The sequence below is a fragment of the Silene latifolia genome, chromosome Y (genome assembly GCF_048544455.1).
Source record: "Silene latifolia isolate original U9 population chromosome Y, ASM4854445v1, whole genome shotgun sequence".
Lineage (NCBI taxonomy): Eukaryota > Viridiplantae > Streptophyta > Magnoliopsida > Caryophyllales > Caryophyllaceae > Silene > Silene latifolia.
In genome coordinates, this window is record NC_133538.1 from 31229423 (window position 1) to 31241253 (window position 11831).

The window sequence follows — 11831 nt, forward strand, 5'->3', positions numbered from 1 at the left end:
TAAGGTAACATCAATTTATGTATGGCTATCAACATTCTAAAGGTATCTCTTTCCAAAATCACACCATAAACCTTACTCCGTGTTTACTCCTAAGGTAACAACACTCAACCTAAGTCCTTCCAATATCACAACTTCTCAAAACCGGGGTTATAGGTCAACCAGAAACAACTCCACAAGCCAAATTATCCAACCAAGGTTAACACCCCACAAAAGAAAAAGAACTATCTAAAAGGCGTTAAGGGAGGATACAAATGTAACTTCCTAGGAAGAAGAATAGAGAGTTTAGAAGAAGGATAGGCACCAAGAGATTAAGAATAAGGCGAGATACAAAAAGAACGAGAAATATCTTCAAGGAAGTAGAAGCATTCTTCAAAGGTTGAACAAATCTTCAATCTTCAGCATTAGGCATCAAATCTTGATCTTCGTAAAATATAAGTGTCCTTTCAATGGAACGGAGATACTCTTGGCGATCACTCAAGAACATCAATATTCCAATTTAAAGACATAAAAATACATTTTTACACCAACAAATGATAAAACTAATTATCAGACGTCTCCAATAACAAGCTTTAACACTAATTGACGTTAAAACCAGTGAAAAACATTAAAATATTTTCAAAACCTTTAGTTCAAATCTTTTTTTATAATAAGGGTAATAACTCCATTAGCTATAGATAAGCTCACGGTCAATGATCTAAGAACGCAACAATTATTAAATGACAATCAACAAACATGTTAGTACCTAACAAAGAGCAAACACAAAGAGACTACAACATAAGATCCTAAATCTACCCATCCTACCCATCTCTCAAGTTTATTATTTGAAGGTCAAGTTATTTATATTGGGGTGCACAAACGTGCGTCGGGAGCAAATATGCTCTGATACCAACTGTCACACCCTCATTTATTGCGGAAAAGTAAACACGTAAATTCTACAGAAAAACTGGTAGGATATGTTTGTAATTGGTTCAACTAGCCAAAAACCTGTAATTTCAAAAATTTTCTAAACCAATCACAACATTTCCAACATTCCCAAGAGGCGGGTGCCAAAACCTGCAATGCTAACGAACTACTTTACATGCCAGAGCTAACGATAAGAAAATGTAATGATACAAACTCAAAATAGAAAAGGGAGACATATGTCCCTAAAATGTATGTGACATAAAAAGGGTTTAAGGTCACAATGAAATAAAACCAGTCTAGGTCTCAAGGTTACTTTGCTCGCTAGCTCGTCCATGTACCCCATATATGCATCACCTACCTGTCATTCGCATTTTATACAAATACGAAAGCCACAGTCAGTGGGGAGTAACTCCGAGTTCTCCCAGCCACGAAATGTCATAATTAATATAACATGTAAACATAAGAATATGAATACGAATCACACAATGCCTTAGCATATAGATGCTAGACAATCGTGCTTATCATGTGAACAACAATATAACAACACATAGTCCTAGCATGTGAAAACTAGACCGACTCATACTACACTATCATGTGAATCACATAACATCCAGGAATCCAAACTCTATCAACCATAGCCGGCTTGCATCTCACCTTCTATGATTCATAGAATCACCATACAAGAAAGGGCAATATATCAAAGACAGGCATAAGTTCTTAGTCCCGTCAATAGTCACTTTGTAACTCAAGTCTATACCACGAGGTAGGGAAGGTAATCGAACCGCATCTTGGCTCAGCGGTTACTATTAAGAAAACATGGCCAAGAGACAACACAACCCTAGCCTAAAATCTGCGCAGACCTAGACATGCGGATACACACCACCGCACCCAAGACTCACAACTTTTTTTAAAACAAAGTGAAGTGAGTACCCTAAGGACACCACCGAAGGGTCGGCTAGTACTTAAGCTGACCCCATACTATCAAAATTAGTACCTGAGGTCATGCCCCAACTTGGATAAACATCCACTAGTCAGGAACACAAAGGCTATCAAGCAGTGAACATATACTCGTCAGAGACTATAAAGACCTATCTATGATGAAGGCCGAAATACCCACCTAGGACCTAGTCACACTAGTCCCGACTTGAATATTTTAGCCCACACCACCCAAAACTCACCACATAAGTCAAGTAAGACACCCACTTAACCTTAAGAGGGCAAAAAGTCCTACTTATCAACATAAATTCTAGCATTCTATCATGTGAAAGGCTTATAATGTCTATTTACAGCATACAATCCCAACAGAATCCTCAATAAGTATTCAATACTAATTTATAATTCTAACAATAGTAACCATATTAAAGGCTTCAAGGGAAACTAGGGCCATTACTACAAAATAAGAAGCTATTTAAATTCAACTAACTACACATGTGAAATAGAGATATAATAAATGGCCTAAAACAAGAAAAAGGCCGATTATCTAATTCATTCAACCGAATTTTTACCCGCAACCCCACCTGCGACAGTGCGGGTCAAATTGCGGTGACCAATCACTCAATTAATCGACATCGCATCGGTCAAAGGGACTAAGGCTCGATTTTGGCACAATCAACAAAACATTACAATTATCACCATAAAATTCATTTGAGCCTATTAATTACAATTTCATTTTGTAAACTATCCTAACATGTGATAACTATTAATATGAGCACAATTTTACCATCCTTATTATCTTTACTACTAACATTATTCATTCACCTAAACATTTATCAAACAACAGGCACACATTAACTACTAATGTGACATTAATTCGTCGAGTAACTCGGAATAGTTACCTTAAACTAGCAAAGAGACAAGCAATAAACTTGAGAAAGCCTCTAAAACCCAAAATTACTCTTCATCTTCAACCACATATGAGTCACCTAAAAATAATTATGTGAAAGGACGATATTAACGAATTATCGTTATATAAAATATGAGACGGAAATTAATTATTTCAAATAAACCAAACTTGCGCCAAGAGATTTATAACCATGACTAGCCCAAATTATAAATTTAGCTAGCCCATAAAACAGTACTTGAAGCTTTAGTCTTATATGATAACCGAGTTAAGATTCATTCTAAATTGTTTCTTTTATATACTTGGATAACCATTGGTAAAGCTAGTTAAAAAGTGATACTCCCTACTGTAAAATTTACACAAAAAGTCACCCGAGTACCATCACTGAATCGTCATCCTTTTTATTATATAAAAACCTAGACCAATTGGACCCAGGTTGTTGGATAATACAAGGACAAATGATTATCCATAAGTCTGAGTCAAAGTTGCGTTTGGGCCTACATTAAGGTGTGTTAACAAAATATATATATCATGCCTCACCATCCATAATAGTATACATAATGGTCTAGCATATCGATAGGCTTGTGAGATCGTTTAAATATTATCAAGGATAGTATACTGCCCAATCCTCTAATCCACAATATAAGGTCGCCCTAATCGTATAAGTAAACTCATTCGATTAAAATAGCACCCACAAATAATTAAAAACAAATGATTGAGACGGATATAGAGTACTAATTACCAACAATAATAAGGTGTTAATTAACCAACTACACCGATAACTACTGACAAAAGAGTAAGAAAACGGAATAAAGAAGCTAAAAGACGACACTTTTATAAGACGGCGAAAGACGAAACCATTACAAAAAGGAGATTTTCTTACCTTAAAAGGACGAGGAAGGAAAGGGGAAGAGAATGGTACAAAAATTACGGAATTTGGTTGAGAATGGAGGCGGGATCTGGGGTTTGAATGATCGGAAAATGACGGACTGAGGAACTGTTGTTCAAAGTTGTTGTTGTCTGTTGTTTTACGCAAAAAGGAAAGGAATGAATGAAAGGGGAAAGTGACGGGGGACGGTAAGGAGTATAATAATAATAATGATACACGAGCTAGCTTGCTAGCTTCTAATTATACGTACGTTTCTTCATCGTTAAGTAATTTCGTTCGTTTTTAAAATCGTCTCGAGTTAATAAAATCGGTTTTTAGTAAAAGTTTCAGTAATAAAACGGAATTAATAATAAATAAATTTAATGAGTGAAAATAAAATAAACTCAGCTAGTTAACGGAAATAATACGATATCAGCTTGAATCGGAATTATTAGCGATTTTTACGAAACTAACGGATATTAATAAAAATTGCTAATTTAGTGAAATAAGCTCAAAATAGCTAATTGGACGGTTTTGTTCCCAAAATCCATCTCGGGTTCACTTAAAACAACTTTCATAAGGACTCGTAAAGAAACGGAAATTATTAAATAAATAAACCCGAACTAACTTTAAATAAACTTATTAATGATTATTAAAATTAACGTATCGAATTATGATGAAATTAATTAATTAGCTAAGCATATATATATAAATCGTTAAATGATGTAATTAAATTCAAAATAGCAATTAAAAGAATTTTATCCAACTTAATAAAATACGGGGTGTTACATAAAGACTGTGGAATCGTTTTGCAGTTAACTCTACCTGGAACACCTCAATTAAATGGTGTGTCCGAACGGAGAAATCGAACCTTACTTGATATGGTTCGATCCATGATGAGTCACACGGTAGTGCCTGATTCATTATGGTGTTTTCCTCTTTTGTCAGCTGCTCTTATACTTAACCGAAGTCCGACTAAAGCTGTCGACAAGACTCCATATGAAATGTGGAAGGGAACGGTCCCTAACTTGTCCTTTATTCGGGTTTGGGGCTGCGAGGCTTATGTCAAGTGGAGACACGAGGATAAGCTCGGCCCGCGATCGGTCAAGACATACTTTATAGTTTATCCAAAAGGAACATTTGGTCATTACTTCTATTCGCCTACCGAACATCGAGTTTTTGTTGCGGCTAGTGCGACGTTCTTAGAGAGAATTTCTCGAGAATAAGACAAGTAATAGAACCTTCGAGCTGTCGGAGATTCCAGAATCAACAACCGAGGAACGGATGGAGGAAGTTGTTCCTCCAACTGATGACACGGTTAATATTCCTGAGGAACCTAGGAGGTCGGGTAGAGTCCCTCATCCTCCGGACAGATACATTGGTATGGTCGAGGAGAATGACGTTTTACTCCTAGAGAGTAATGAACCCGCTACCTATAAAGGTGCTATGGCTTGTTCCGACTCAAAGCTATGGCTCGAAGCCATGCAATCCGAGATGGACTCCATGTATGAGAATGACGTATGGGATCTTGTTGATTTACCTAATAAGGTAAAACCTCTACAGTGCAAATGGCTTTACAAAATAAAGCGTTCTGTAGACGCGCAACCAGATACCTATAAGGCACGACTAGTGGCAAAAGGTTTCACTCAAGTGCACGGATTGCATTATGATGAGATTTTTGCACCTGTAGTCATGCTACGTTCCATTCGGATAATCTTAGCGATTGCCGCTTTTCATGACTATGAAATTTGGCAAATGGATGTGAAAACCGCCTTCTTAAACGGTTATTTGGAGGAAGAGTTGTACATAGTGCAACCCGAAGGTTTCATAGATCCTGAACATCCTAAGAAAGTATGCAAGCTTAAGCGCTCCATTTATGGACTTAAGCAAGCTTCTCGGAGTTGGAATCATCGTTTCGACCAGGTGATAAAATAATATGGTTTCACTCGATCGGTCGAGGAACCATGCTTATATATCAAGTCGAGTGGGAGCAAGATTGTATTCTTGATATTGTATGTCGATGACAACTCTTGATTGGGAATGACATTCCTCTCCTATATTCGGTTAAAGAATGGTTGAAGAACCATTTCCAGATGAAAGATCTGGGTGAGGCACAACGCATTTTGGGAATCCGTATCTACCGAGATAGATCACGACAGACGTTATCACTTAGTCAGGAGTCTTATTTGGATAAGATTCTTGAGAGGTTCAGCATGACCAACTCCAAGAAGGGGAACCTTCCAATGACATCTGGGATGCAGTTGGGCAAGTCTTAGTTACCCACGACGCCTGAAGGGATTGAGCGTATGAGTCGTGTTCCTTATGCATCTGCAATAGGATCAATCATGTATGCCATGATATGCACACGTCCAGACGTGGCATATGCATTGAGTATGACGAGTCGGTACTAAAAGAATCCAGGTGAAACACACTGGATAGTTGTTAAAAATATCCTCAAGTACCTACGGAGGACTAAGGATAGGGTATTGACTTATGGAGGCAATACTAAGCTATGCGCAATCGGCTACGCAGATGCCAGCTTCCAAATGGATCGAGATGATTCAAAATCTCAGTCCGGGTTCGTCTTCACTCTTAATGGTGCTGCGGTCAGCTGGAAGAGTTCCAAACAGAGTGTTGTAGCAGATTCTACCACCGAATGAGAGTACTACGCCGCTCGGAAGCGACTAAGGAAGCGATATGGATGCGTCAATTCTTACAAGGACTTACGATAGTTCCTAGTTCGAATGACCCGATCACCATCTATTGTGACAATAGAGGTGCCATCTTCCAGGCTAAGGAGCCAAAGTCTAGCAGCAAATCTAGACATGTACATCGGAAAGCTCACCTGATCCGTGATTACGTGGAGCAAGAAGAGATAGTGATTGACAAGATAGCTTCGGATGATAATATCGCGGACCCTCTCATTAAACCGTTGAATTTTGATAAGCATGAAGGGCACGTTATTTCCATGGGAATTAAACGTGTTCCTGAGTTGTAGTAGTTGATTATGGATTTGATACATTATCTTTTTCATATACTATTTATAACTTCATCGTTTTTATAATATTTTGTTTTTCATGTGGATTGTACTGACAACATTGAACGCCACAAAGTGAACTGAATTACATTATATTTTGTTTGGTCCGTAATCGCCTTAATGAGCTGATAACTCTGGCTATTATATTGTGCAGTCGATTGATGGTGGGTTCAACGAGCCATAAGTCAATCGGTTGACTGATCGATCACTGATGCGAGATTATAACGATACCTCGTAGGACAAATTTTTGTGACAACGTAATGGAGTCCTAAATGTTTAAAAACATTCGGTGCCAGGTCATGGATAGGACATTCATTGAGTTCCTAGAGTCGATTCTTTTGACTATCGACTGTCTCTTGAGATTAAGGCAGTTTTTGGGTGACTTTGGTTTCTTTCTCACGGTCTGCCGTAACTGGAGGCTAAGTAGATTTTTTTCTGGGTCATTTCATACTGTGCTTATATCTGCAGGATTCGAGTTGAGGAAAATATCCAACCTTTATCATGTATAGTTATTTCTCAGGGCCACTCGAGGAGTTGTAACTGAAATGCATGGCCATGCTCGAATCATGATTCGTTTATCAGTTAAGTTACTCTTTAGTCGGGGAAACCACTCTTGATAAAGATCACTTGTAAAATACGACCTTTGTGAATACAGATTTTGCAAATTGTTTTACATTGAGTGGGAGAAATTTTAGGATATGAGAATCGGTTATCGCACATACAATTGTGAGGACAAGTGGGAGTTTGTTGGAGCTTGTGTCCTCCACAAATTAGTGTGATAACATTTATAAATCTCTTATAAGTTCACAAGGGTATACTTCGTAATTTATCAGTTGATTAACGATTACCTAATAACGGTTGGCTTGCTAGAAAGTTTGACGTTATTATCATACAGATGGCGGTGATCAACTGGTCCTAAAAGTCACACCTAAAGGATGTGTTTGAGAGATGTGATTATGGAAATGTAATCACATTGATGCCTTTTATGACTAAATAGTTAGTCAATGTGTTGATGAGACGATTATTTAATGCCGATTAAATAATATTTGCTAAGACGAATTAACTGTCAGTTCGTAAAATTGAATATAATATGTTATATTCAATTAATGTATATAATGTTAGCTTGGACGAATTAATATGTTAATTCGTAATTAAATGTAATCGGTTATATTTAATTATAGTTAAAGTATATTTTATACGAGATTGTTATAATATATGTTGTCAGGCCGGACTTAATAAATCGACTACAATCAGTTATGTATGGACTTATTAAAACGGGACAACATGTATGACAATTAATAAAATGTACGCATTATATATAATTTTAGAATAACCAAAAATAAGAGGATTTTATCCTAATTTGTGGTTGTTGCTAAAACCGAAAAAAAGAGAAATAATCCTCTTAATTTCGGGATTTTGAACCGAGATTTTGGAAGAAAACATCTACCCTATTTTACCTAATACACAGTTTTATAAGGTAAGAGGTAGATCATTATTTTTCGACCCTAATTATCTTTTAACCTAGCCTCCTCTCATCAAAAAGAAAAACACAAAAACCTAAAGTTAATCAGTTAATTTGGGGGATCGATTCTAGTAAAAGAACAAGGGCATATCTCATATCATCTTGGGTGCAACTGATAGGAGAATATCATTGTGATATTGTTCATAGGCCTTATTAGCTAGGACCGAAGGTTATTTCTTAATTCTCTAATTTTGTTTATGTAATTTCTTTTATGACTAGTTTCATCTTAATAAATTCGTTATAATCCTTAATATTAAGGGAAGTATACAGATTATTTCCCACACCACGGATGATTGTTTCACCCTGAGGAAGGAAGTGGCCTACCTGCTAAAATCAGGATATTTGAAAGACCTGATCAAGACGAAAGGCAGGAACGCAAACAAGGATAAAGAGAATCAGGAGCATAAGCAGGATCGTAGTCTCCCTCCTCCACCACCAATCTATGAAGTAAAATTCATATTTGGCAGTTCAGAGATTTGTGGCCTGACAAGTTCAGCAGCAAAAAAGATAACCAGGACGCCAAAGACTGTGTCACCCTGCAAACCGGATCATGTCCGTTCAATCACTTTCAATGATTGTGACCTAGTGGGCATCCCTGATGTTCATCATGATGGCATGATAATTTCTATGTAGATTGGAACAGCCACAGTAAGAAGGATCCTGGTAGACGGAGGCAGCTCAGTGAACCTGATCATGCTTAATGTACTGGAAGCCATAAAGATCAACGAGGACCAAATCATCAAAAAATCCAGCATCCTAGTAGGATTCAGTGGTGAAACCAAGAGCACTCTAGGAGAAATCCACCTCCCAACCTACGTGGAAGGAGTCTTATCTTATGAGAAATTTGGAGTCCTTGACTGCCTGTCATCCTAAATTGCTATCCTGGGCAGACCCTGGATCCACAATATCAAGGCCATACCATCAACCTCTCACCAGTGCATCAAGATACCAACAGACTGGGGCATAGCCACAATCAAAGGGGATCACAAGACAACCCAGGAATGCTACACAACAGCCTTGAAGCCTTCCAAGGCAGATAAGTCCCTGGCATAGCAATTACAGTACCCTGTCAGGAGCACCTATGTGGCACCTCCCAGAATGGAAATAGATCAGGTAATCCTAGACCCTGAGTACCCTGACATGTATGTTTTGATAGGATCTGAAGCACCAGATAGTGTCAGACCTGAAGTGGTAAAATTCCTTAAAAATAAATCATCTTGGTTTGCTTGGTCACGTTTTGATATGACTGGAATTAGCGCTGATATAATTACTCATAAGCTCAATGTTGACCCATCTTTTAAGCCTATACAGCAGAAAAGGCGCAAATTTGCAGCTGAAAGAAATACCATAATAAACGAGGAAGTAGAGAAACTCTTGGATATGGGGATGATCAGGGAAGTAATGTACCCTGAGTGGCTGGCTAATGTAGTTGTTGTGCAGAAAAAGAATGGGAAGTGGAGAGTCTGTGTAGACTACACTGACCTGAACAAAGCTTGTTCTAAAGATCCATTCCCCCTACCTCATATTGATGCCATGGTAGACGCCACAACAGGCCACGAAATGCTGACATTCATGGATGCTTCCAGTGGATTCAATCAAATAAAGATGCACCTGGCGACCAAGTGAAATCTTTGCATTCATTACGAGGCATCGAGGCATATACTTTTACACTGCCATGCCTTTCGGTCTGAAGAATGCAGGGGCAACGTACTAGCGCCTGGTCAACATGATGTTTAAAGACCAGATAGGTGACATCATGGAAGTACACATAGACGACATGGTGGTGAAATCCAAGAATGCAGAAGATCATGTGAAACATCTAGAAATAGCATTTGAGATATTAGAAAAATACAACATGAAGCTGAACCCTGCAAAATGCCACTTTGGAGTTTCTGCAGGCAAATTTCTTGGATATATGGTCACAAAGAGAGGCATAGAAGCTAGCCCTTAACAGATAAAGGCTATCCTGGAACTATAGTCACCCAAGTCTATCAAGGATATCCAAAAATTGACAGGTCGGGTAGCTGCCCTGAACCGTTTTATATCAAGATCCTCTAAGAGATGCAAAATATTCTATAACCTCCTCAGAAAAAATAAACAGTTCCAGTGGACAGATGAGCATGAGACAGCTTTTCAGGATCTAAAATCCTATTTATCATCTCCACCCTTACTGGCTAAGCCAGAAAAGGGAGAGCCTTTGTCGATATACCTATCATCACATCGACACACCGATCAGTGTGATCTGGTGAAAGAACAGGACGGTCAGCAACATCTAGTTCACTATGTATGTAAAAGCCCGCTAGATGCTGAGTTGAGGTATGGACTACTTGAAAAATATGTCTTAGCTTTAATTATGTCATGTACTAAATTGCGACCCTATTTTGAAAGTCACCCCATTATAGTCAGGACCAATCTGCCCATAAAATATGTCCTGCGTAAACCTGAACTTTCAGGCAGGATGGCTAAATGATCAGTACAGATTAGCACATACGACATCTCCTTTGAACTCAAGGCAGCGAACAAATCGCAGGCCCTAGCAGACTTTGTGGCTGACTTTAGCCCTAACCTGGAACCAGACCTGATAAAAGAGGTCAACCAACTAGAAAATAAAACCCCAGACCAAGAATGGACCCTATTCATAGATGGGCATCCAACGCCAGGGGGACAGGGTTAGGGTAAGTACTTAAATCACCATAGGGAGACGTGATAGCTCAGGCTATAAGCTGTGAGTTCAAAGCTACCAACAATGAAGCAGAATATGAAGCTCTAATAGCAGGCTTAAAGGTATGTCTAGACCTCGGTGTTCAAAACCTAAAGGGAAAAACTGATTCACTCTTAATTTGTAACCAAATAAAGGGAATTTATACGGCTAAGGATGCAAAAATGATCTCGTATTTAGAATATGCAAAAAACCTTACCGCTAAATTCGCTTTATTTGACATAGATCAAATATCAAGAGACCTTAATACCCAGGCTGACGCTCTAGCCAGCCTAGGTTCGAATTTTACCCCCATTGTTTTCGACAAAATACCAATTGTGCACTTATTAGAGCCAGCCATCAGCAAACCTGAACAAGTCAGTCCTGTCAATCAGAACAATAACTCTTGGACTAAACCGTATTATGACTAGTTTCTCCGAGGAATACTGCCTCAGGGCAGACATGAGGCAAGGGCTTTTAAAATTAGAGCTTCAACTTATGCTATCATCAATAACACTCTGTTCAAGAGATCGCAGGCTGGACCCTACCTGAGATGTTTGGAGCCTGACGAAGCCAAACTAGTACTTCAAGAAATACATGATGGACACTGTGGCAAACACAAAGGAGGAAAGAGCCTGGCAAGCAAAGTTCTTAGGACAGGCTACTACTGGCCCACACTGAGGGCTGACTGCCTGGAATACTCTTCAAAATGCGAAGCCTGCCAAATTCATGCACCAATCATACATCAACCATCTGAACTCCTCCATTCAATTTTCGCACCCTGACCCATTCATAAAGTGGGGCATGGATATTGAGGGAAAACTGCCCGTAGCCCTAAGACAAAAAGTATTCATGTTAGCTATGACTAATTACTTCTCCAAATGGATTGAGGCTGACTCTTTCAGGCAAGTAACTGAAAAAGAAGTAATATCCTTCATCAAGACAAACATCATTTGCAGATAT

The 11831-nt window shown here is 38.5% G+C and overlaps 1 long non-coding RNA gene across 1 annotated transcript; it reads right to left on the reverse strand.

The window, feature by feature from the left end:
- Positions 1–952: 952 nt before the first annotated feature.
- Positions 953–3836, reverse strand: LOC141626572 (uncharacterized). The gene is made up of 3 exons (XR_012536157.1): positions 3627–3836; positions 2739–2825; positions 953–1261 (listed from the first exon to the last, which is right to left on the reverse strand). It is a non-coding gene; the product is annotated as an uncharacterized LOC141626572 (long non-coding RNA).
- Between the last annotated feature and the right edge of the window lie 7995 nt (positions 3837–11831).